The 12,545-nt window shown below is 34.9% G+C and overlaps 1 protein-coding gene across 2 annotated transcripts in view; it reads left to right on the plus strand.

Annotated features, from left to right (window-relative positions):
• Positions 1–203: 203 nt before the first annotated feature.
• The window catches only part of LOC145693652 (protein O-mannosyl-transferase TMTC4-like), a 66,743-nt gene continuing 54,401 nt past the window's right edge, over positions 204–12,545 (plus strand). Inside the window, exon 1 of one of the 2 annotated variants that reach the window (XM_081769866.1) lies at positions 204–359. The gene's annotated coding sequence lies outside the window, so the exon portion shown is untranslated. The other variant, XM_081769867.1, reaches the window with a different exon arrangement.

Consider the following 12,545-nt stretch of genomic DNA (forward strand, 5'->3'; position numbering starts at 1 on the left):
AGACATAATAGAAATTCCTACGCAAAAAAATTGTAAATTCTGGTATGATAGTAAAGATAAATGACTACAGTGAGTGAAGAGAAATAAATAAATATTGTCTCATGTTATTTAAGAAATTTTACATTGCAACCTTGACAATCAACAATATTGGACACTGATGAGGAAATTATTTTTTCCTTTCTGTCAGTGGTTGGCAATCCTGACTGAAACAAGTGCTAGTCGAAAGTTGGGATGAGATTATTGTTGTGTTTTGATGGATGCCGAGTGGGAGATGAGAAGTGTTTTGAGTTATGAATAGTGTATCATGAATTAAAAATATTTCAGATGTTAAGAAAGAGACGTAATTTAAACCAAACAAGGTTCGTAGATAATAATGAAACATTTTTGCATGGTTGATTTGTGTAGGTAGTTAACTTTTGCCATTATAATAAGTCATGCATTTATTCAAGCCTAAGGCTATGACCTTTCATGCCGACATAATTCTGGATATTTTCTGCACGCTAACAGCCAAAATATGTTAATGCAGAGATTGTGCCTCTTTAGCGTCTTCTTGTCGGATACAGATACTGTGCTGCGGATCTAACAGTTGAGGAGCGTGCTGACTGTAGAGCTGAAGCAATAATGTGCAAGATTGGGTGGGAAGTTTTTGTTTTGGGTAAGTTATTGCATAGCTTACAAGGAAGCAGTTTTGTTGCAGTAATTTGGTGATCGATAGTTGGTCGAGTGGATTGTTTTTAAGTTTAGGGGTAGAGTACTGTGCCATCTAAAGAACTGCTAAGGTGAATTTATACCGATGTTTATTTACACCGGTTAAATTTTAAGGTTGATTTGCCTAGGTCATTGGAGAAACTAGTTAGGTTTCATCCATAAATTTTTAAATATAATTTTGGTCATATTTATGTATTTAAATTAACACTGTTTCAGTAGGAAGTTGAAGCATGTGGTGTAGGTTATATACCGTATAGTTTTCCTACATATTGAGAATACGAGTTCTTTTTTTTTTTTTTTAATTTACAATTAAAATTTGTTACTTAACGATAGAAGACTACTGTTTAAGGAACTCAGGTATGTAAGCAAAAAAAAAAAAAAAAAAAAAAAAAAAAAAATCATTACTGGGCATTACTGCTGTATCGCTGGACCACAAGAAAATCGAAAACAAGTGAATATTATTTGGTTTCTCCCCCAAAATACTAGGGTGTGACCCTGGCTCACTTGGTAGTAATTATTATTCGCGATACAGTGGAGTGCTTAAAGTGAGATTAGATGAGGTGACGATATGGAACAAATATGACCCCTTTGAGCAGTAATTTTGATAGAACCCTAAAGATTATCTCTACTCCTGACATGTTTGCACTATTTTTGAAGTGAAAATCTATAGAAAGAGAGAAAGAGTAAGTGAGGACTAATATGTAAATATTTTACTCCCCATTATTATCAGCTTAATATCCAGTGAATATTGTCTTTGGTTGTATTCCATTGTATTGTATTGTATTCCACTAACATTTAATGATTCTTTCCAATCTAATTTCCATTTTCAAAAACTTCTGGTCTCGTCTCGTCTCGTCTCCTGGTCAACACTGATTTTCTTATCATTGTAAACACAGAAGCGCAGACAATGTGAAAAGAATAATTTTGAATTTAAAATGGTTCTGTCAACACCGTGGGCGGATCCAGGTTAAACATTGTAGGCGGGTGGTACGGCAGTTAGAATTTTTTTGAGAGGGGTAAAATTGCTCACACAAATGTTGAAAATAATCAAGAGCACAAATTCTGTCATTGAATAGGGTGATAGGGAACTGTTATTTACTTTCAAAGCAGCAGCAAGGAAATCTTTCATAGTACAAACATATTTGTTGAGTCTATGCTAAAGTCGTACTTATTTCTGTTTTTTTTTTTTTTTTCACGCAAATTACAATTTATATAAGTTATTTTTACCGGTATGCCATACCGGCCGACTTTCAAACTTTCGGATGCATAACCGGCTCACTTTAAGCACTGATACAGTGTGTACATTTGACATAAAACACGAACCAAGTTGTTCTACGTGGCCACTATAAAGTACGAGTGCTATCTAACTGAATAATGGCAGGGCGCAGCCGGGGAGCCCGAACAACAGCGAGGGGGTGCGTCCGTAGGGACCAGATGTGTAAGCGGCAGTGGGTATACCCATAAATGAGAATAGTGGGAAAAAATTTTCAGACCTATATGTCATAAAATGCATGGCTTATATGTTGCACAGCTTTGGAGGAGGTACTAAATGCCATCCAAAATGTACGCAGGTTAGATTAGATTAGTTTTGGTTCGATGTTTCTTTTCTTTTCTGTAGTTTCAATTAGTTTCTACACTTACGACAAACTGTTCGCCTGTTAAGTAGACCATACCTTTCACCAGTGGTGTAATGCTCGAATTTTTGGTAGGTATACGTTCGATCGTTTTCAAAAGTATAGCGTATACGCAAGACTACTTGGCGTATACGCACCCCAATATACGCTCATTCTTTCGTAAATTTAAGGTGAGTATACGCTGGACTATAAAAATTTCAGGTGGGTATACGCCGTATACTCCCTATATGCCCCATTGCATCCCTGCCTTTCGCACAATTTCAACAACCGACACTCCTTATTTTTGTATAACTCGATAAAACTTAAACACGATATGTGACCATTTTGTCATGTGCGCACTGTTTCCACACTGAATTTCCCTTAAATCATAATAAGTGCACCTTTCCGCCAAATAGTCCCTTCCATCTCCACATATAGTGCCGCTTATAATATCAAAAACAACTAACAACAAGTATTTTCTTACCTTCAACTATTCCCCTCACCTGACTTTCACTCACTCTTCCGCACAAACCAAAATAAATTCTCCAATTCAGGAACGCGGTGGCTCAGTGGTGGAGCGTTCACTTCCGGTGCCCTGGTTTGATCCCACCTCGCGCCGTGTTCACTTTGTGGTGGACAAACACTCTGCTCCTTGGTTTTCTCGGGTTCTCCCGTTTCCTCCCAGTTTCATTATTCCATCACTTCATTCATTTTTCATTATCACCGTCTCCTTTGGCCTAACCGGCATAATCATAGGACGTAAAACGTAAAGATTTCGTTTCGTTTTTTTCTTCTTCTTCAAATTCTGCAATTCATCTGGTAAATTTTCTAAAATTGGTCCTTCGATAGAGCAGTTAAGCCCGTTGCTGAGTAAACTTCGTTTAAATTGTAATGCAAAGATAGCTCGTACTGACCATCTGGGCCGGTTGGTGCGTGTTGTTCACACTTTTCTTTCTGCATACTGACGCCTGTTCCTATGCATGCATCCCCGTGCTATCACGTAGTACCTCTAGTTTTGCTCTGCCGTGAACCGGAATAGGTTTAAAGCTATTTTATAGTTGATACTTAGCACAGGTTGGTGCATGTTTCTCTCTGTCGTTTTTGTGGTATATATGTTTTTAGGCATATTATAAGTCTGTACTTTGTTAGTGGGTAGGCGGTAAGGAAGTGAGTGTGTCAAATGCATTAGGATACAACTAGTGAAGGAAATTGAATTCTTGTACAATTGTTTCTGATTACGCGCTTCTCAACTTTACATGTGTCAAATAACTATAGTGGGTGGGCGTACGCAAAAAATGTGGAAGGAATTAGAATAACATTCTTATGAAGAAATGTGAACTTAAATGTATCAATTTGACTTCTTATTGGGAAGGTTAGTTAGGAGCCAGGTTGATTTTTTTTTTTTAAATCAAAGGTCAATACTAATTCACATAGTAATGCCGAGCGAGCGATAGCGAGTGAATGCAGGTTAGTAACCAGGTTGATTACTTTCTTCATTACAGCTCAATGGATGTGCACCAGTGTTTAGAACCTTGCCCTTCTTATTCGTAATGTTTACTGTAGTTTTTATTTCAAGGAGAAAACTGTCGCATTTCCGGTAAACATCCACCCTCCCCCCCCCCAAAAAAAAAAACGAAAACGAGTAGCGAAGTGTACTACTAAAAGAGAATATTTCTAAATAATTTAGAATGCTTTTTTAAGGATGTGTCTTTATATCCATATAAACAGAAACTTCTGTGGTGATAAGTATTTGCGTATAAATGTTATATCATAAATAACTTAATATAGTAGAATTATAATCTAATCCAAGTAAAATTATCAGAAGGGCATGAGGTCACGTCCGGACTCAATGGACCAAAACTTGCAATCGTGACAAAGGGTTAGCCACTTGCTATTGTATGAGGAGGCGTAAATTGACTTTCTCTTCCCTTTAATAGCGCCATATAGGTCTTCCCCTTCATGCCAAAAGTTGCTTTTATTTGTGTGTTAATTATAAGAACAAACTGCCTTGTATTTTAACTAGCATCAATAACCCGATTCGCTGGGTTAATATAAGAAAAGTTAGGGATAACATGTAGTATCTTCCCCAACTCGTTTCATGACTTCAGAACCGAGTACCTTGTTTCTGTCTAAATTGTGATAAGGGTAGAAAAAAACGGCCCTGCAGCGCTTCTAACCCCCTTCGCTCACTCAGCTATATTTTGTGCAATAATAACTCGAGATTTTATATGTGCCAAAATTAGTAATATGTTCCATTAGTCAGTCACTTTTTACTATTCCTGAAGCGCTCTTTGATATCGGTCATTTTAGATCATTTATATATATATATCCTTCCCCCAAGTTAGGGACTGAATTACGATTTAAACGGCATCGGAAATGTCACTGTTCGTCTCAGCGACCCTGAAAACCAGGGTGGAAAAAAATTATGGTTTTTTTTTTTTACAAAAAGATCATTTTTGTTGATTTTTTTTATTTAAATCGATTTTTTAAATTTAAATCAAACCTTTCTTCTCTCGTAATACAAGTCACAAACTGAAGATAAAACATTAGGAATTAATATTAAATGTTAATTATTGCCATTTAAGTGAAAGTATTGGGCTTGAATTTTGAATTGATTGCCAGTCGTCAAATTATTTCAATCCCAAATACAGATGCAAGGGTTCAAAAAAAATTTTTTTTGGAGGGGGGGATCAGTTTTTTCTGCTTTGCTTTTTTGCTTGGGAAATTTTGGGCTTTTTTCCAAATTCTGCTTTAAATTGATAAAGCAGGTTTTGTTTCGCTTCTCTACAATTCAAAAGCTCATTTAAGTAGTAGTAGATGCAGATAGTAATACAAAGCCTCGAAAATAAACATGAATTTCGAAAACATATTTCAAACAATTTTAATTCTTAACACATTTTTATTATAAATCCCAAAAAATTAATCCATGTATATAATAAGTTGCAGTTAAGTTTTAACTTTCATATGCATTATAAGGAATATTTCTTATTGTGAATTAAAAATACAAAAACAAGGAAAAATTGTTACATGACATACAGAATTTATTGTACTGTGTGTGTGAGTTCAAACAAATAACACATCGCGAAGATAATAATATATTTACTGAACAAACGCACAAAACAAATTTAAGTTTCGACGCCGTAGCCTTCTCAAAAATAATATGTTCTTCTCTTTGTTCATTACGTATATCAGGTGGCTCAAGTGGTACAACGTTGGCTTCGCATTCGGGAGGTCATGGGTTCGATTTCCACTGCCGACCATCCTGACTGGGGTTTTCCAGTGTTTCCCTCAGTCCTACCAGGCAAATGCCGGGATAGTCCCTACTTAAACAGGCCCTGGCCGATACCTTCCCAAACCCTTTCCATGTTGTTAGATATTTAGTATAAAATAGCCTCTGAGCTGCATCTGGTGATTGTTAAATAAATATCATTCCCTTGTCAATCTGTTATAGCCTATAAGTTTATTATGTCTGACTTCCGAGACTTTCATAAACATTCGTATTAAAATAACAATAAAAAATAATCATTGTTTTATTACAATTCAACGTCTTACTTTAAAAGACTGAAAAAAATGCAATCTTTGTATGCGACGCTCAAAAATCATCTTATTTGTTAATGCACCTCTTGCTTCCGCCTTCGCTACCCCTACCGAAACTTCTTTGAAATTGAACAGAAATGTTGAAAATATATTTTCTATTAATTTATTACATACGAAATAATCTGTTATCACCTATCAGGTGCTTCGGACCTGCAAAGTCGGTAAAGTCCCAAATTCTGTAATGCACTGGCTGTTCCTTAAGCTTGTTTAGAGTCAGGAAAGTACTGAATTTTCTGTTCATGGGTCATAAGCATAATACCGTTCATCTGAGCGTTTGGTTTCCAAGGCCCTGGAATATATAACCACCATCACGGTTTACCCGGTCCTGAAGGTTTCTGAATTTTGAACAAGAATTCAACATGTCATTACGAAACTTTCCCTTATATATATATATATATTAAAAAAAAAAAAAAACCTACAAAATACATTTAAGTCAAGCACAATAATACATGAGTGAGTGGTTGGCTTTTTCCGCTTCTATTGGGAAATCCGGAATTCAGTCCCGCATTCGACCATTCCGACAAAAGCTCTTAATTCCATCTGTGAATGTAGAGATAGTGCGTGTACTGTGATTCATGGCTGATTTCATTTCTTATGTTTTAAATTGTTGTTATTACTAATCACCAGCAAAGACGGATTTGCGAAAGGGGTTAAGGGTGGAGGTGTCTTTCGGACTGAAGCCTGTTACGGAATTTCTTAAACAAACGAAATTTAATTATGTCTTTATTCATAAACTTCAAAGTCCCCTCGAATGAAAATCAGGCATTAAAAAAAAATAAGAAAAAACCCTCCCAAAATACTTTTCTAAATCTGTACTGAAATGGTATTCAAGGTTGCATCCGGAAGATTATTGCTACATGATTACACAGCTACAGTATAACAGAGATGTGGAAGTATGCTCTGACGGATATATTGAAAACCATAAGTTTAACTATGTGCTAGAAACTAGAGTGCTAAGCTCTAAGAAATGAAACACGAATAACTAAAAAAGAAATGATCTAAAGAAGAAAAAAATGTCGATAGCTCAGAAGTTAAAATAAAGTTATATAGCCTCTAAAATTGCTCTCAAATACTACGTACTTAATGTTTAATTCATAAAACATGTGCTCCATCCATCATGATGGTGAATTCTAGAGAGAAATATGGCATTTAGGTCATGAAATCTTGTTTAACTATAGAGTATACTATAAGAAAGCTATTTAGATAGAAAATTCATGAAAAAGAAAAAAGCCAAAATTTCCGTTTTTTACCCAAAAAGCCGGCTTTTTATGTGAAAAAAGCATCAATTCAAAAAAGCCGGCTATTTTGCATCTCTAATCCCAAACAATGTTTCTTAAGCACTAAGAAAAAAGTACGGCGACGTTTATCAACATGATATTTTTTTTCACAAAAGTTACTCATATTTGTCAGGGGCATACCGTTAAAAAAAAAAAAAAAAATAGCTTGCGGCACGAAATACATATAAAATACGCAAATTTCGCCTAAAGTTATAAAATTTAAAAAAAGATTTAAGTTTCGGAGAGGGAATCAGTCCTCCTTTATAAATACGCTCCTATTATCTGGGAACCAACCAACAGACGCGCACACAAAAGAATTTTCGTCTTAAATGTCCATGGTGATTTTCTCGTTGGAATAGTTAACGAGTTAAAAACCTTATGTTACGAAGATAAGAAAGCAGAATTCGTCCGTTACCCGTTCAAAACGGGATTTTCCCTAATCATCCTCTGCATGAAACACTCGTTTTCATACTGTGCTGTACATACATTTGCATCTTATTATATTATGATTATCTTCCATAATTGAAATAACACAACAGAGGCTGGATTTTACTTATTTTCACTTTAAATTAATTTATTTCGGAATTTGATTTAAATCAACGATTTTTATTTAAAAAGTAATTTAAATCAATCCACCCTGCTGAAAACTATGGATTCGACACTAGTATTGGTCATTTTTGATCGTTTATATATTCGCCCTCCCTCTCCCCTGTGTTGCACCGTCAAAGTGAAATGTTAAAAAAAAAAAAATAAATAAATAAATAAACAAAACATCCCAAACCCAAGTTTCATCTATGTTGAAAATTTAGTCGAGATTGGTCGGGTGGTTCAAGAGATATAAATTCACAAACATAGTCACTTTTATTTTTATTTTTATTTATGTATTTAGATTATGGATATTTGATACACTCAAATCATTTCAGTGTTGTCCGACGTTTTCTTCAGTGATAAAACTTGCTAAGCTGGACACATTGTTAAGATCCTTCTCTTCTTGTCCTATTCTCATGAGAGATAATTAAAGAACTTATCTTCAAATACTATGGAAACATTTGTCAAGAAATGTGTGTTATGCATTTAATAATATTTATCACTAATTTTAAACCTTTATCTTTCCTGTTAGATTTATCGGGGATTTGTTACTGTTTCACTCATAGAAAGGATAACAATTTTTAACGAATAACGAAAAGTATGGAAAATGCAATGGGTTAAAGTGCTATGAATTTTGCAATAGACATCTTGAAAGAAATTATGATTAAAAGAGATCAATAATGTATTATTGTTCAGGGAATGTGAAAGACAAAGTTTGCTTGTTTTTGTAAATTTCCTGATTAGAAGAAAGAAATTTCGATTAAAATTTAATAGATAAACTTAAGCAGGTCTCACAGTGTTTTTATTCATTAATGTGGAAGTTAGAACCAGGTGATTAAAATTTTATCGAATTAGTAACGTTCTAGTAATTTTGGTGCCTGTTAACTTGAAAGTCCTAGTAAAGTTTACAAATATAGAATTATATGAAATTGTGAGACTAATCTTAGAGCAAAGCCGGATTACATAGAACTAAGATGCAGGCGTAGAATGTACGTCAAAATGGAATCCGGACGAATAACATCATATGAGAGCAATATTGTGGAAGTAAATATACATATTATGAGAGAATAGATTTACAAATTTTCAGCTACAATACTTCGTACGGACTTTGTTCCAACAGTTGAATATGCAAATTGAACATACAAAAGAAAAACTAAGTAACATCTGTAGCAGATTTACATAAAACTTTTCAAAAGATTTTTTGAAGATAATAAATTTGATCACCTCAGGAATACATCCAAGTTAGTATTGTGTTATATAAGAGATAAATTCCTTGAAGTAGTGGAGTAGCCGGGAACTCATATATGTATATAAGGCTCGAAAATTCCGGGGACCAGTTCGCCATGACGACTGGAAATAATACTCTGACACTTAGCTTATGTAAGGCGAAAACTTGTCGTCAATGCATCGAATTGGTATCCAGATCAAAAATTTTGATCACCAAGTCACCATTGGTGACTAGCTATTTTAGTTTGACGACGAGCATTTGCATAAATCATATTTGTGTGAGAAATAATGACGACCAAACTGTTTGATCTGCTACTGAATTCAGACTTTAAATTTCATGTTCTGTCCATGATAATATAGCAGAACATTATATGGAAGTCATTCTAGCCAGGAAAGGTCAGAAATATAGCATCCAATACCAATGACTGGTCACGTATGGGACTGAAGCAGGGTTGGCAAAAACCATGGTTTTTATTGAAAAAAAAATCAGTTTTTTTGGGTTTAAACCTTTTTTTTTTTTAATAATTTGCTCTAAGTATTCATATCATATATGGACAGAAATAAGTTTGTTTCGCCTTGTTGTTATTATGCAACAACCGCGTTATACTGGAAAGTGTCACATAAGTTTATAGCGGAATCCAAACCGCTTCTCGACTTACGTCCGAGAGGAATTGTCCTCCATTTGAACTCGACGAGGCTAATTGGGCATAAATGCGATACGTTTGCCGACTCACTCACGAAGGACTTCTGTTAAAAATACATTGTACTGATCTTTACATACTTGTTAATATAATTGTCAAGAGTCATTTCAGAAGGACAAAAAGATAAAGAGTTGCACAAGTGAAACCATTATACAGAATTACATATGGACAATTTCAAAGTACTACAGAGTACAGAAGAACTAATTTAGTCCAAGTTAAAGAAATACAGCGACTTAATTTGCATATCAGTAAGAAAAGTGAATAAAGATAACGAATTATTTGAGTCCACTTTGGCTTAGACTCATTTACATAAATAGATACCAAAGTTACTTCTCGTTTCACTAAATGCCTCTCGTGGGGTTTGTATGACCCCCCCCTCACACACACACAAAGTACGGTATTTCGATGTGTTTTATCAATAGTAAACAAAACGAAACAATATTTAGAATTTTTCTTTGATTGCAATTACATAATAATAATAACAAACCATAAAAAAATTACAAAACAAACATTCATAAACTTATAAAAAAACAAAAGTTGCTTTTGTAGTATAATCTTTTTGAAGAATGAATGGGGAATTTAGGTCTGAATATAATACGAATAAAATACGGGAGTGAAACGTGATAACCCACAAATGTGTGTTCATCAAGAGTTGACGAACACTTACACTTTTACGAACATTTTTCGTTTTTTGGTTTAAACCGGCTAACCCTGGACTGAAGCAATACATTCTGGAGCCCAAGGGCATGTTTCATGACTATCCCACCTCAAAGAATATGTAATTCATGGGTTCTAAGTTACGATGACCAAATTGTCGACAATAAGTTCAGTATTCAGTCGCAATTACAGAAAATCTCATTGTTGAATGCACGTTTATACGGCAGGGTCTCTCGAAAAAATAAAAGTGTATTATAATATTTAATATAGAAACGCTCACTTAGGAAATTTCTAGCAACATAAATCAATTTATTGTGTAATATCTATGTAGGCCAGTCAACTATGAGAGAATCAAATATATGAGAGCAGGCGCTAATTCAAACCGAAGTAGAGATCCCTCGTACCTAAGCTGTTAGCGTACACACCTTTGGCTTGGGAGACCTAGATTCGATTCCCGGCGGTAGCTCAAGTAGTTCGGATCCCACGTTAATCTGTAGATCCATGTCTCATATACAGTTGTTTCAGTGCTGAAAGGGACGTTAAACTCAAATCAGATCAAAAATCTGGCCAGAGTAATGTTCTTAACAGTTTTCTTTAGTTACACGGTATTGAAAAATTGATGAAGTTTGCTAACAGAAAGATGTATTAAATGCCCTGTTGCTACAGCCCATACAGATCTATAGCCGATCAGATGGCACTTGTTTAACTGGATGGTACGTAGTCAGTCCATCACCTCCCAGGCGCCAGTTTGTTTGACTTTCTGGCTCAGAGTTTGGTATGGTAATTCAGGTGGCTCATCATGCTGAATAAACACCGAATAACTTTAATGGTCCCATCGGTAGTAAGAGACTCTGCGTGCCGAAGTTGTGCGCATTAACAGTTCGGGTAAGCATGAGCTAAAAAAAAAAAAAAAAAAAAAAAAAAAAAAAAAAAAAAAAAAAGTGATTTAAATCTTTTTTTTTTGTTTAAATAATTTGCTCTATGTATTCATATTACATATGGACAGAATAAGTTGTTTCGCCTTGGTGTTGTTATGCAACAACCCGGTTATACTGGAAAGAGTCACATAAGCTTAAAGCTGAATCCAAACCGCTTCTCGGCTTACATCCAAGAGAAATTGTCCTCCATTTGAATTTGAAGCCAGGGCTAGTTGGCCACAGATGCTATACGTCTGCTGACTCACTCACGGACTCCTGATAAAAATGGGTTGTACTGATCTTTACATACTTATTAATATGGTTAGGGGCTCCTTCGTGGCTAAGCAGTTAGCGTACGCGCCTTTGGCATGGGAGACCCGGGTTCGATTCCCGGCGGGAGCTCATGTGGTTCGGATTCCACGTTAATCAGTAGGTCCACGTCTCAGATAGCCTCGCTGCTGAACGGGACGTTAAGCTCAAAATCAACTCAACTCAATTATTAATATAGTTGTCAAGAGTCATTTCAGAAGGACAAAAAGATAAACAATTGCACAACTGAAACCATTACACAGAATTATATATGAACAATTTCAAAGTACTGCAGAGTACAGAAGAACTAATTTAGTCCAAGTTAGTTCACTACGACTTTTATTAGTCCAAGTTAAAGAAATACAACAACTTAATTTGCATATCAGTAAGAAAAGTGAATAAAGATACAAATTATTTGAGTCCACTTTGGCTCTGACCCATTTATACATAAATAGATACCAAAGATCTCATCTACCTGATTTCAATGCCTCTCGTGGGGTTTTTAGACACCCCCCCCCAAAAAAAAAAGTACAGCATTTCGATGTATTTTATCAATAGTAAACATTATGAAAACGAAACAATATTTAGAATTTTTCTTTGATTGGAATTGCATAACAATAATAACTATTAAAAATCACAAAAGAAACATTTATAAACTTTTATAATAAAAAAAAGTTGCTTTTGTAGTATAATCTCTCTGAGTAATGAATGGGGAATTTAGATCTGAATATAATACGAATACTATACAGGAGTGAAACGTGATAACCCACAAATGTGTGGTGTTCATCAAGATTTTACGAACACTTACACTTTTACGCAAATTTTCGTTTTTTGGTTTAGATCACCTTGGTTTAAACAAGCCAACCCTGCTCAATAATATATAAAACATCCATTTTCTTGTTTAATGCTTTCTGTTCGCAACCGCAGCTAATGAATTTTAATACATATGCC

This window comes from Thermobia domestica, chromosome 8, assembly GCF_964235325.1.
Source record: "Thermobia domestica chromosome 8, izTheDome1.hap1.1, whole genome shotgun sequence".
NCBI classification, from domain to species: domain Eukaryota; kingdom Metazoa; phylum Arthropoda; class Insecta; order Zygentoma; family Lepismatidae; genus Thermobia; species Thermobia domestica.